The 10,717-nt window shown below is 38.5% G+C and overlaps 2 pseudogenes; one reads left to right on the top strand and one right to left on the bottom strand.

Moving 5' to 3' along the window:
• The first annotated feature begins 2,561 nt into the window (after positions 1–2,561).
• On the top strand, positions 2,562–3,233 carry LOC148298603 (clathrin heavy chain pseudogene; annotated as a pseudogene).
• Positions 3,234–9,017: 5,784 nt separating this feature from the next.
• LOC148298604 (hydroxymethylglutaryl-CoA synthase A pseudogene) lies at positions 9,018–10,466 on the bottom strand (annotated as a pseudogene).
• Positions 10,467–10,717: the final 251 nt, after the last annotated feature.

Here is a 10,717-nt window from a genome sequence, read left to right on the forward strand (position 1 = left end):
AAGGACATGCGTGCACCTTTGGTCAAGCCTATTTACACAATTAGACTCACAAATCAAATATCTTTTGCTTCGTTGAGAGAAAGACTGGTGCCGAAAATTCAACCATCCACATCACATAAATTTCCGCCCCACCAGAGGGATTCGCAAAGTTCAAAAAGATAAACCCAATAAGTTATGACCCCGAAACTCCAAACGATTTCCCGATCGCTCTTGTTGTCGCTGAGAAATATGGCTTGATCTATGTCATCACTAAATTCGGATTTGTCTATCTTTACGAGCTGACAACTTGCGAGCTGGTCTTCAAAACAAGAATCTCTAATAGCGCAATATTTGTGGCTGCCAAAAATTACAATAATGATGGCATTCTCGCAATGAACAAAAGTGGATCTCTATTCGGAGGACTCATTGATGAAAACTCACTATTGATGCATTTAATGAACAATTGCAAGCATATTCCAAATGTGCAGCAACTTGCATTCACAATTGCTGGCCGATATAATCTCCCTGGGGTCGATAATATGTTCCTTTCCCAGTTCAATAACTTCATTGTCAATGGAGATTATCAAAACGCCGCTAAAATTGCGAGCATGTCGCCAGGAACGCTTTTGAGAAACCAAGAAACAATTCAGAAATTCAAGAATCTCCCACAAGTTCCTGGGCAACCCCAACCCCTCCTCATTTATTTCCAGAAACTTTTAGAAAAAGGAAAACTTAGCAAGCTTGAAACTTTGGAGTTATGTAGTCCAGTTTTAGCCCAAGGAAGAATTTAGTTAGTGAAAAACTGGGTCAACGGCAATAAACTCGATTGCAATGAATAATTCGGGGATTTGTTGAGTAAATTTGATAAGACTCTTGCTCTGAAAATTTATCAAGATGGGAAAATACATAAGAAAGTGGTGCAGTCCCTCAACGAACAAGGAAGATATGATGATGCCAATAAATATGCTGCGAGTAGTGGAGTTCCTATTGATTACTCTTAGTCACTAAAATCGATGATGGATGTGAATCCTGAAGGAGCCCTTGCTTACGCCAAAAAGCTGTATGAAAAAGATAAAAGTATGAATATACATCAAATTGCTGACATGTTCCTCCAAAGAAACAGAATCCAATAATTCACTTCCCTTTTATTTGACTGCATGAGAGAAAACAAGCCTGAAGATGCTCCCTACCAGACCAAAGTCCTCGAAGTAAACATCATGATTGCTCCTCAAATTGTGTAGAGCATTCTTCAAATGAAGATATGGAGACTGTATAATGCTCCAAAAATTGCTGCACTTTGCGAACAGAAAGGACTCTACGCTCGAGCCCTCGAAAACTACACAGACATTCGTGACATTAAGCGAGTTCTCTTAAATAGCCATGCTTTGTCTCCAGATTTCATTGCTGATTATCTTGGCAATATGTAAAAGGAAGATTGTCTTTCATGTCTTGGAGAAATGCTGCGTTTCAATCGACAGAATATCCAAGCAGTTGTTGGTGTTTCAGTCAAGAATATGAGTAAGCTCGGAGCTGGAAGCATCGTGAAAATGTTTTAATCAGTTGGATCCTTTGATGGTATTTTCTTCTTCCTGGGAACTGTAATCAACAGCACGACCGATAAGGAAGTCCATCATAAGTATATTGAAGCTGCTGCTAAATGCGGGCAATTCAAGGCCATAGAATAAATTGTCAAGACCAAAAGAGAATGCTATGATGCCGTCAAAGTCAAAGACATGCTCTTAGAGATGAAATTAAGTGACCCAAAGCCAATCATCTATCTCTGCGATGTCAACTAACAATATGAGTAACTTACTCGTTATCTATACAAAAACAACAATCAAAGATTTATTGAAGTTTATCTGTTCAGAGTGTGCCAAAATCCAAAAGCCATTCCCATTGTATTGGGAACACTCGTGGATATGTAATGCGAGTAATCCTACATCAAACAGATCTTGAAGACTGTTAGAGCTTCAGTCCCAATGGACTAATTAGTGAACTAATTCGAAAAGAGAAGCAAGCTAGCAATTCTTGAAAATTGGCTCGAGGACAGGATCTCATAAAATATCCAAATCCCTGCCATTCACAATGCAATGGCAAGAATCAAAATCGATACAAATCAAAATCCACAGCAATTCTTGACAACTAACCAGTTCTATGACCCCAGTGATGTCGGCAGATTCTGCGAGGAAAGAGACCCACATTTGGCTGTCATTGTCTATAAAAGGCATCCAGGAACCTGCGATAATTAGCTGATTGCATGCACCAATAAAAATGGTCTCTATAGGCTTCAGGCTCAATACTTGGTCACTCGCATGGCTCCATAACTCTGGAAGAGAGTTCTTTCCTCTGAGAATTAGCATAGAAAATAGATTATTGATCAGGTTGTCACCACAGCCCTGCCCGAGAGCAAACAACCAGAAGAGGTGATCACTTGTGTTCAAGCCTTCATGGAAGCTGAGCTTACTGTCGAGCTCATGGCACTGCTCGAGAAGATCGTGCTCCATAACAGTTAGTTCTCAAAATACAAGAAGCTTCAGAATCTTTTAATTATCACGGCAATCAAGTCCGATCAGAGCCGCGTCATGGACTATATCAATCGCTTGGATAATTACGATGGCCCAGAAATGGCTAAAATTGCTTTAGACGACCGATACCACCTTTATGAGGAAGCTTTCACTATTTACAAGAAATTGAGTATGCATGTTGAGGCCCTTGAAGTGCTCATTAGCAAGCTAAACGATCTCGAAAGATCCGAAGATTATGCGGAGAAAGTTGGAGATGCAACTGTTTGGTCCAAACTGGGAGAGACTTATCTCAACAATGTGAAGATTGTTTCTGCAATGGAAGCCTTCATGAAATCGAAAGATTATACCTACTACATGAGAGTAATCGGGCTCATGGAGAGTTCACCCGAAGGAGAAGAGAAAGATTTCCAATATCCTCTTTTCATTAAGTATTTGCTGATGGTGAGAGAAGCCACCAAGGATGTGAACATCGACAATGCATTAACTTTCTCTTATGCCAAACTGGATAAGCTCGTCGAACTTGAAACTTTCCTCTCGAACACCAACTCTACAGATTGCCAAAAAGTCGGGGATAGATGTTTCCAGGTTCAGCTGTATCAGGCAGCCAAAATATTCTACGTCATCAGCAAGAACAACTCTAAAATCGCTTCGTGCTTGATCCAGCTCAAGGAATATTCAGCTGCCATCGAAGCCGCCAGAAAAGCTAATACCCCTAAAATCTGGAAATAACTGTGTATGGCTTGTGTTGCAGCGCAGTAGTACAAATTGGCCAATGCTGCAGCAATGAACATCATCATTCACCCAGATGAGCTGGAAGGCCTCATCCGACATTATGAGTCGCTGGGAGTCGTCCATGAAATGATTGCGTTGTTGGAGACTGGTGTTGGCCTCGAGAGAGCCCACATCGGTATATTTACCGAGCTTGCGATACTCTATGCTAAACACAAACCCGATAAACTCATGGAGCACTGCAAGACTTACATGCAAAAACTGAACACCACAAAATTGCTACGAGCCTGCCAAAAATTCATGTTGTGGAAAGAGGCTGTCTACTTGTACTCTCACTATAACTAATTTGATCAAGCCATCACTATAATGATTGATCATTCCCCAACTGCCTTCAACCATGAAACCTTCTTGAGTCTTATTACTAAAGTTGCCAATAATGATCTTTATTATAAGTCCATCAACTTCTATCTCGAGGAGCAGCCCCTTCAAATCAATGAACTCCTTAAAGCTTTAGTGAATAAGATTGATTTGGTGAAAAGCACAAATTCCATTCGTAAATTGGGTATTGTGCAGTTAGTGTAGCCATTCCTAAAGATTGTCCAGCAAACCAACACAAAGTAAGTCAACGAAGCCCTCAACGAGCTTTATTTGAACAACGAAGACTACGATTCGTTAAGATAATCAATTACCCAGTTCCCCAATTTCGATTCCTATAACCTTGCAAAGGCCACCTAAAACCATGAACTACTGGAATTCAGAAGAATCGCCACTTATCTTTACAGGAAGAATGGCAAATTCGAACAATCAATCAATCTCTCAAAGAAAGATTTCATGTACCGAGATGCCATCGACACTGCCCAGTAATCTGATAACTCCAAAATTGTTGAAGAGCTGTTGAAATACTTTGTCGAGCAGAAATAGAAATAATTCTTCGCTGCAACCCTATATACTTGCTATGATTACCTTAGGCCTGATTTAGTCTTGGAGTATGCTTGGAGATTCGGCATGTATGAGTTCTGCATGCCGTATATGATTCAGCTCATTTCAGAGTTAAAGACAAGAGTGGAGGTCGTCCACAAAAAGAACTAAGACAGAGAAAAGAAAGATGAGCAACAAGCTAAATAAAAAATGAACCAACCTTTGGATTTCGTGACCCATGACCTGGATATGATGATGCCTACGCAGCCGATGTTAACTGGGCCCGCAATGTACAATAGTACTGGGCCAATGGGAGGAGTAAACTCAGCATTCCCAGGCAATAATCCTTATGGGACAAATTACAGAGGATTCTGAAACTGATTATTGTCAAGCAAATAAGCATATTTAAATATATAGGTCTTATTATTTATCAATATAATTGACAAACGTGTAATAATTCAGCAATCGATGTTAGGGAGAACATTATTTTTACTATTTGTTTTGTTGGCGTCTGCGACATGTTGTGGCGATCATGACCACGATCACGATCACGATCACGCTAATGAAATTTAGCAAGAAACTGAAAGCATAAGCCAGAATTCTGATACAGTGGAATAGCTAAAATAATTGTTTGTCACGTATGATGAAAATAAGGACAACATTCTGACAATTGAGGAAATCATCACTGGAATCAGCTCTGAAGTGAATGCCAATGAAGAAGCAAGAGCCCAAATCAGAAAGACAGTCGAATTAAATGCTCCAAAGCATGACATCTCGAATGATGGCTTTGATGTGAATGAGTTCATTAACATGGGCCTGGAGATCGAACAGGAACAAGAATAGTTATGAAAGGCTTCTTTGCAAAATGATATCAATCATTTTATCACACAAAATTTCATTAATACAACTTTTTATCTATGAAATTTACTATTAAAACCGTAATTGATTGTGATTTAGTTTTCAGTATTTAAATGATATCACAAAATACGTATGAAGTTGCTTAATTTGGCTGCATTCTGTTACTGAGTTTTATAATCGAGTATTAGTATACACATTGCTCTCTTTCATGAATATATAAGCGAATTGAATGGATCCGGTTCCGGCTCAGGCTCCGGCTCAGGCTTGGCTCCGGCTATCCCCATACCCATACATTTATACTTCATAAGACATATACATAAACATAAGACCATTGAAGAGCAGCAATACCTAAAATCTCACGCCTTCCTTCCTCAAACTATATCGCATCCTCATAATTCCTCATCACCCATAAATACTTCCAAAATAAATTAAACTCATTAATACAATTAATTGAGTATAATTAATTGAATAGAATCGAATATAATTATTAATAATAATAAATAGCAATGCGAATATGTTATTAGATATTATAATTTATTGATGATCAAGTCGGACATTATTTAAACATGATTGATGAAGTGTTATTATTATTAGATTATTGATTGGGCTTAAAATCCGAAGAGGAGAAGCTGAGTTGGTCTGTCGCACTCCGAATCGGATTCAGTCCAGTAAGTCATTCTGCATTTGTTTGTGGTGGGCCCAGCAGGCAATTCCACATAAGTAACTGAGCATCGGAAAGAGGTTAATCAAGAGGTAAGGATGCTCCCTCTTCTGATTAATTTTTAGGTTCATTTATTGGTTTCGAAGGAGAAGAAAAACAATCTGAGCAAGTTTATTAGTCACTGTGATTGTGTATAGCTCTTTATTGTTTATGCTCCCCTTATTAATGCTTAGTGATTGATTTTGATTAATTTAATTAATCCAATATAATTAAAATCCCCACTTTTAATTTAATATTATTATTATTAATATTATTATTTATTATTATTAATATTATTTATTATTATTATTTATTGAATATTATTATTATTTAATTAATTATTAATTATTGCTATCTATTTTATTAATATTAATATTAATATTGCTATGAATATTACTACTATTTTATCTTGAAAACACCATTAATGATGCTGGTGATTTATTTTCACGATTTGCATTCAAGGTATCTTATCAGATTGCAATACCTATCGAATACTGAGCATTTATATGAGTATCAAAATAAAATAAATCATGCACAACACAACATTAAATATGGCTAATCATCAGTCCAACAACACCTATAAGGAATATCATATAAAATATTCATTCCAATCAATTAGTGTAATAAATACATACATACATACACATCTCTACATCCAGGCATAACATACAGGCATACATTAAGATGCGCATCAGCAAAACATAACATATAAGTTCATAAACTTTTGTATTAGAGTATCATCGAAGCTGGCCATTTTTCACTCCCTGCATTCATAACTTGGGGAATATCCCAATTGTATGCCGAGTCTGAATCCGATCGAATTCTTACAATTCCGCATTTATTTCTGAGATCAGTTACTAATTCTGATTTATGCTTAACAAATGCATAATGAATTCGATTGCATATGAAAAATTGTGACGATTATAGTTTGCATGGTCGTTTTTGTTTTTCAGAATGAAGATTGCCATCCCCACTAGGCTATGAGCCGTCCATATTGCAGATCCTGAGAAGCCATTGAATAGAGCTGCGTCAGTTTTGATGAAAATGGTCTTATGGCCGATGCTGATGGCTTTTGATACGATGCCGCTTTCGATTGTAGGCATAATAATTTAGATCTTTTTGAAAATTGTGGGGGAGTATGCAAACTTGCCGAATCCTAGACTCATAATCTTTTGGCCCACAAGGCCTTTGTATTACTTATTAAATATCACGGTCTTCTCTTCTTGAATGCCTGCCGTCTTGATCTGCGAAATTACCTTATCCTGCAGCTTTATGACCAAACAATCCACACTGCCCTTACCCATTCTAGCCACATACCCATTATGTTCCTCATGGTATGGGAAGAAGCGTACTGAAACCTCTAACCCTATTTTTCGTGACTAAAAAGGAATGACATGCCGAGCTGACATCACTGTGCTCTCATCTAATAAGAAGCCAGTACAGTAATGTCCTCGATAGCTAACATAGCATGTGGATTTCAGTAGTGGTTTTATTGTGTCATGGATTCGAATCTCACATGGCTTCTCTGATAAAATCGAATGCATTGGCACACAGACCACCAGCGATTTACAGTTATATGTGATTCCATACACTATTTCTGATTTCAAGTCAGTCACTAAATTAAAGCCCTTCTAGTCCTCGGGAGATTCGTCCAAAAAATAAAATGCTTATCCCCGATACTTAAACAAGTTTGAAATCCTTGAGATCTTTTTCCTTAAGTTTGACTTTTTAATTGTAACTTAGTGTCCATATGGAGGAATTTAAATTTTGCATCTGAGGTCAAATTGTTCTTAGAATTCCCTTAATTAAAACAAAGCGAGCCACTAATTCTGAAAACCAGGATGAAATTCGACCCCGATATGCGAAGACAGTTCTGTAAGCTTGCCTGCGTAACCAAGGTTGATATGCCTGAGAAAAGTGGCCTAATATTTTAGAGTGTTGGCTTGGATGTGTAAGATAGCCGCATTGTTGAAATTCGAGCAAGTTTTAACCAACAAGTATGGCTTGCCCATAATCTTCAGCACGATGAAGATATCAGGTGAATAATCGACCAATTTATACTTAGAAGTGTCGGCAAATTATAAGCTCATAGCAAATAATAATTATAAGTTTAGTCGTCGATCATAGTTTTGGCTTAACCATTCTCATGAATTATTCTATTGTTGCCAAATCGTACTTCTTTTTCAGCTGCATGTACTTACAAGCTTCTTCTATCATGTTTTTGGGGACTCCTGCTTTTTGGGCTAAGGTGCGAGAGTGTAAGACCATGTGGCCTTTATTGATGCCTTCGATTGCTAATGCTCGTAAGGCTGCGAAGTTTTGGGCCAAACCCACTGTTACCATAATCTCGGCGAGCTCTTTAGCCGATGGATTGTTCAGAATGTCTAAAGTTATTTTGTAAATGGGATTTTTTTATATCACTCCGCCTTTAGTCCCGACAGCAATCGGCATTTCGATTACTCCCCTAAATATCTTCTACCCATTCTTCTCTATGATTTAGTAGTGAGTTAAGGGCTGATACGATCCATTTCGAGAAGCATAGCAATGCGCTGCACTTTCAACAGCCCTCCAGTCTTGCCCCGTCGCCACGCAGACACTATCTATTCCATTCATGACGCCCTTGTTGTGGGTGGCGGCTCGAAACCTATCGTTTTTGGCAAAGTGATAGGCCTCCAGTATTTTTTCAGCAACTTCTTGCCCATGGACTCCTTTCCAGCTCATATCAGAAACTGGCATTTCAAAGTAACTAATTGCTTTCCTCTCGATGCAATAATTACTAAGAATTGCAATTCCAGTTTTTATTCCCATCCTTAATATATACTCCTTTGCTCTTTCGCAAAGAGTATTGATGATGTTCGCTCCCATTGCTTAACACACATTGATAACTATATCGAGTGAATATTCTGTTGCCTTAGTATTCTTCAACTCTCTCACTCTGATGTCCGTCACTCCTCCTCCTCTCTTCACCATACTTGCGCAGCTCTCGTTTAGATATTCAATTATGGTGTTCTTTTCTGACAGCAGCTTAAATGTTTCGATGTTGTTGGTGTTCGGGAGGTGGACTTGTCCGATCATGATGTTGGGAGTTGAGGAAGTAAAGAATGAATATGGGGCTAACAGTTTACCAATAGAGCTGCATGCTGCAACCACCGAGGGCTCTTCCGTGGACATTGGAATGATATACTTCTTATTGTTTATAACCATTTGTGGCACAACGGACAGAGGTAGGGATAAAGTTCCAATAACATTTTCGATCATAGTGTCTGCGATCTATGCACTGAGCCCTCCAGTCTATAGAACAGCTCGATTAAGTTATTTACTGACTCTATTCTATACAATCTAGACCCGATCAGCCACTGACAGTTTGAAGAATTTAGTGAACTACTCGCTCTTACCCAGATATTGGTTTAAATTCTATAAGCGCATCATTGACGATATCGTTCTTTTGTTAATGCCTGTCAATGACGGGTTCTTAATATCATACTTTCTTCTCCACTGTTCATCAATTTCAGTGAGATAAAAAACATTATCATCTAAATGTTCGAGATTAACCTTGATGGGTCCCTTATATTTGCCGAAGTTGGTTTCTCTCTCGAGCATAACCTTTGTATATTATTCTGGGCTTATCTTGATACGATTCGAGAGTCTGTTCAGGATACTGTCGATTTGCTCCTGCTTTAAAGGGTTTTATTTTATTTTTAGAGTCAGCATGCTCGAACAGAGGCCGCTGCCATAAGAGAATAGCATCACATTCTTGTTTTTGAGGGGTTCGGAGCTTGTCAACAAGCTTATTAGATTGGCATAAAGCGAGCCTGTGTAGATATTGCCTAAGCGTCGGGAGATGAACATTGTGGGGTCAACTTTCTGTTCGAAGAGCCGATTGACCTCGCTATCAGGGAGATTCCCCTCCAGGTTGATCAGTTACTTGAAAGCCTTTTGCACCATCTTATAAAAAGGTGAGTGGAAACAGTAATAGTCGGTATCAGCGAGAATGTTCTTGTTCTTGCTTTTGAGCTTGAGAGTCTTGTAGCACTCTTTGACAGCTTTCAAGTAGCACTATATGGAGAGTTTGCCATCAACAGTTGGATACTCAGAGCCTATGATCAAATCTATTCATACTCGGCACAGGCTTATAGAAATCATAGACATGATCTACAAAAGTTGCTCTTTCTTTGGAAAATGTGATCTTTCCATTCGGGCCGATCAACAGCGCGACTGCCCCAGCCCCTCCTGTGACCCTAGCAGGCCCATCTTCATAAACCGCGAGGTCAGCGGCCACAACGATTCCGTAACGTCCATCCCAATAGGGCGAAGCTATCCAATTAAGAGTGTTAATAAGAGCATTAGTGGCCCCATAGCAAGCATTAATGCTGGTCGCTCCTAAATAATAATAATAAACCTACCTTCAATGTCATGGTTATCTTTAAATAAGGTCATTAAAACAGTCTTAGTAGATTTAGATTTATCGATGAGGGTTTCCGTTCCAACTTCCAATCTGCCAACTTGAGATGGGTGGATGTTATAGTTGCGCATCAGGTTGTTGACCACTGCATTATAATCCAAATACCTGTCAAAGATATCGAGTTGATATCTTAGAAACTATTAACGAAGCTCAATTGAAGCTGGCCGAGTCCTTTAGTGTATTTGCCACTACCAGCCTTCTTGAATGATTCTAAGTTAGAACAATAGTTACAGTATTCGGTCTGTTCGACATAGGTTTTGGGGAAGTAAATTTCAATTCCTTCAATTCCAAACATTTAACACAGAAATATTATTAATGACTAATTCTGACACCACTATTAAAATCAAATATTGCAAATTAGCATATTTATGTTCCTTTGTTTGTTATGGACTTTATCCGAAATATTTGTCAATTTTCGCGCCTATTTTGGAGGATTGTCGATTTGTTCTCGCATTTAATTTAAAGTCCATTGTTCTGGCATGCAATAAGGAGTCTAATTTGTCGATTATTACTCACAACTGACAAGGTGGTGTGAATATTCATTTG

This window comes from Brachycentrus maculatus, unplaced genomic scaffold (genome assembly GCF_059751285.1).
Source record: "Brachycentrus maculatus isolate JH-2025_06_01 unplaced genomic scaffold, ASM5975128v1 h1tg001824l, whole genome shotgun sequence".
NCBI classification, from domain to species: Eukaryota; Metazoa; Arthropoda; class Insecta; order Trichoptera; family Brachycentridae; genus Brachycentrus; species Brachycentrus maculatus.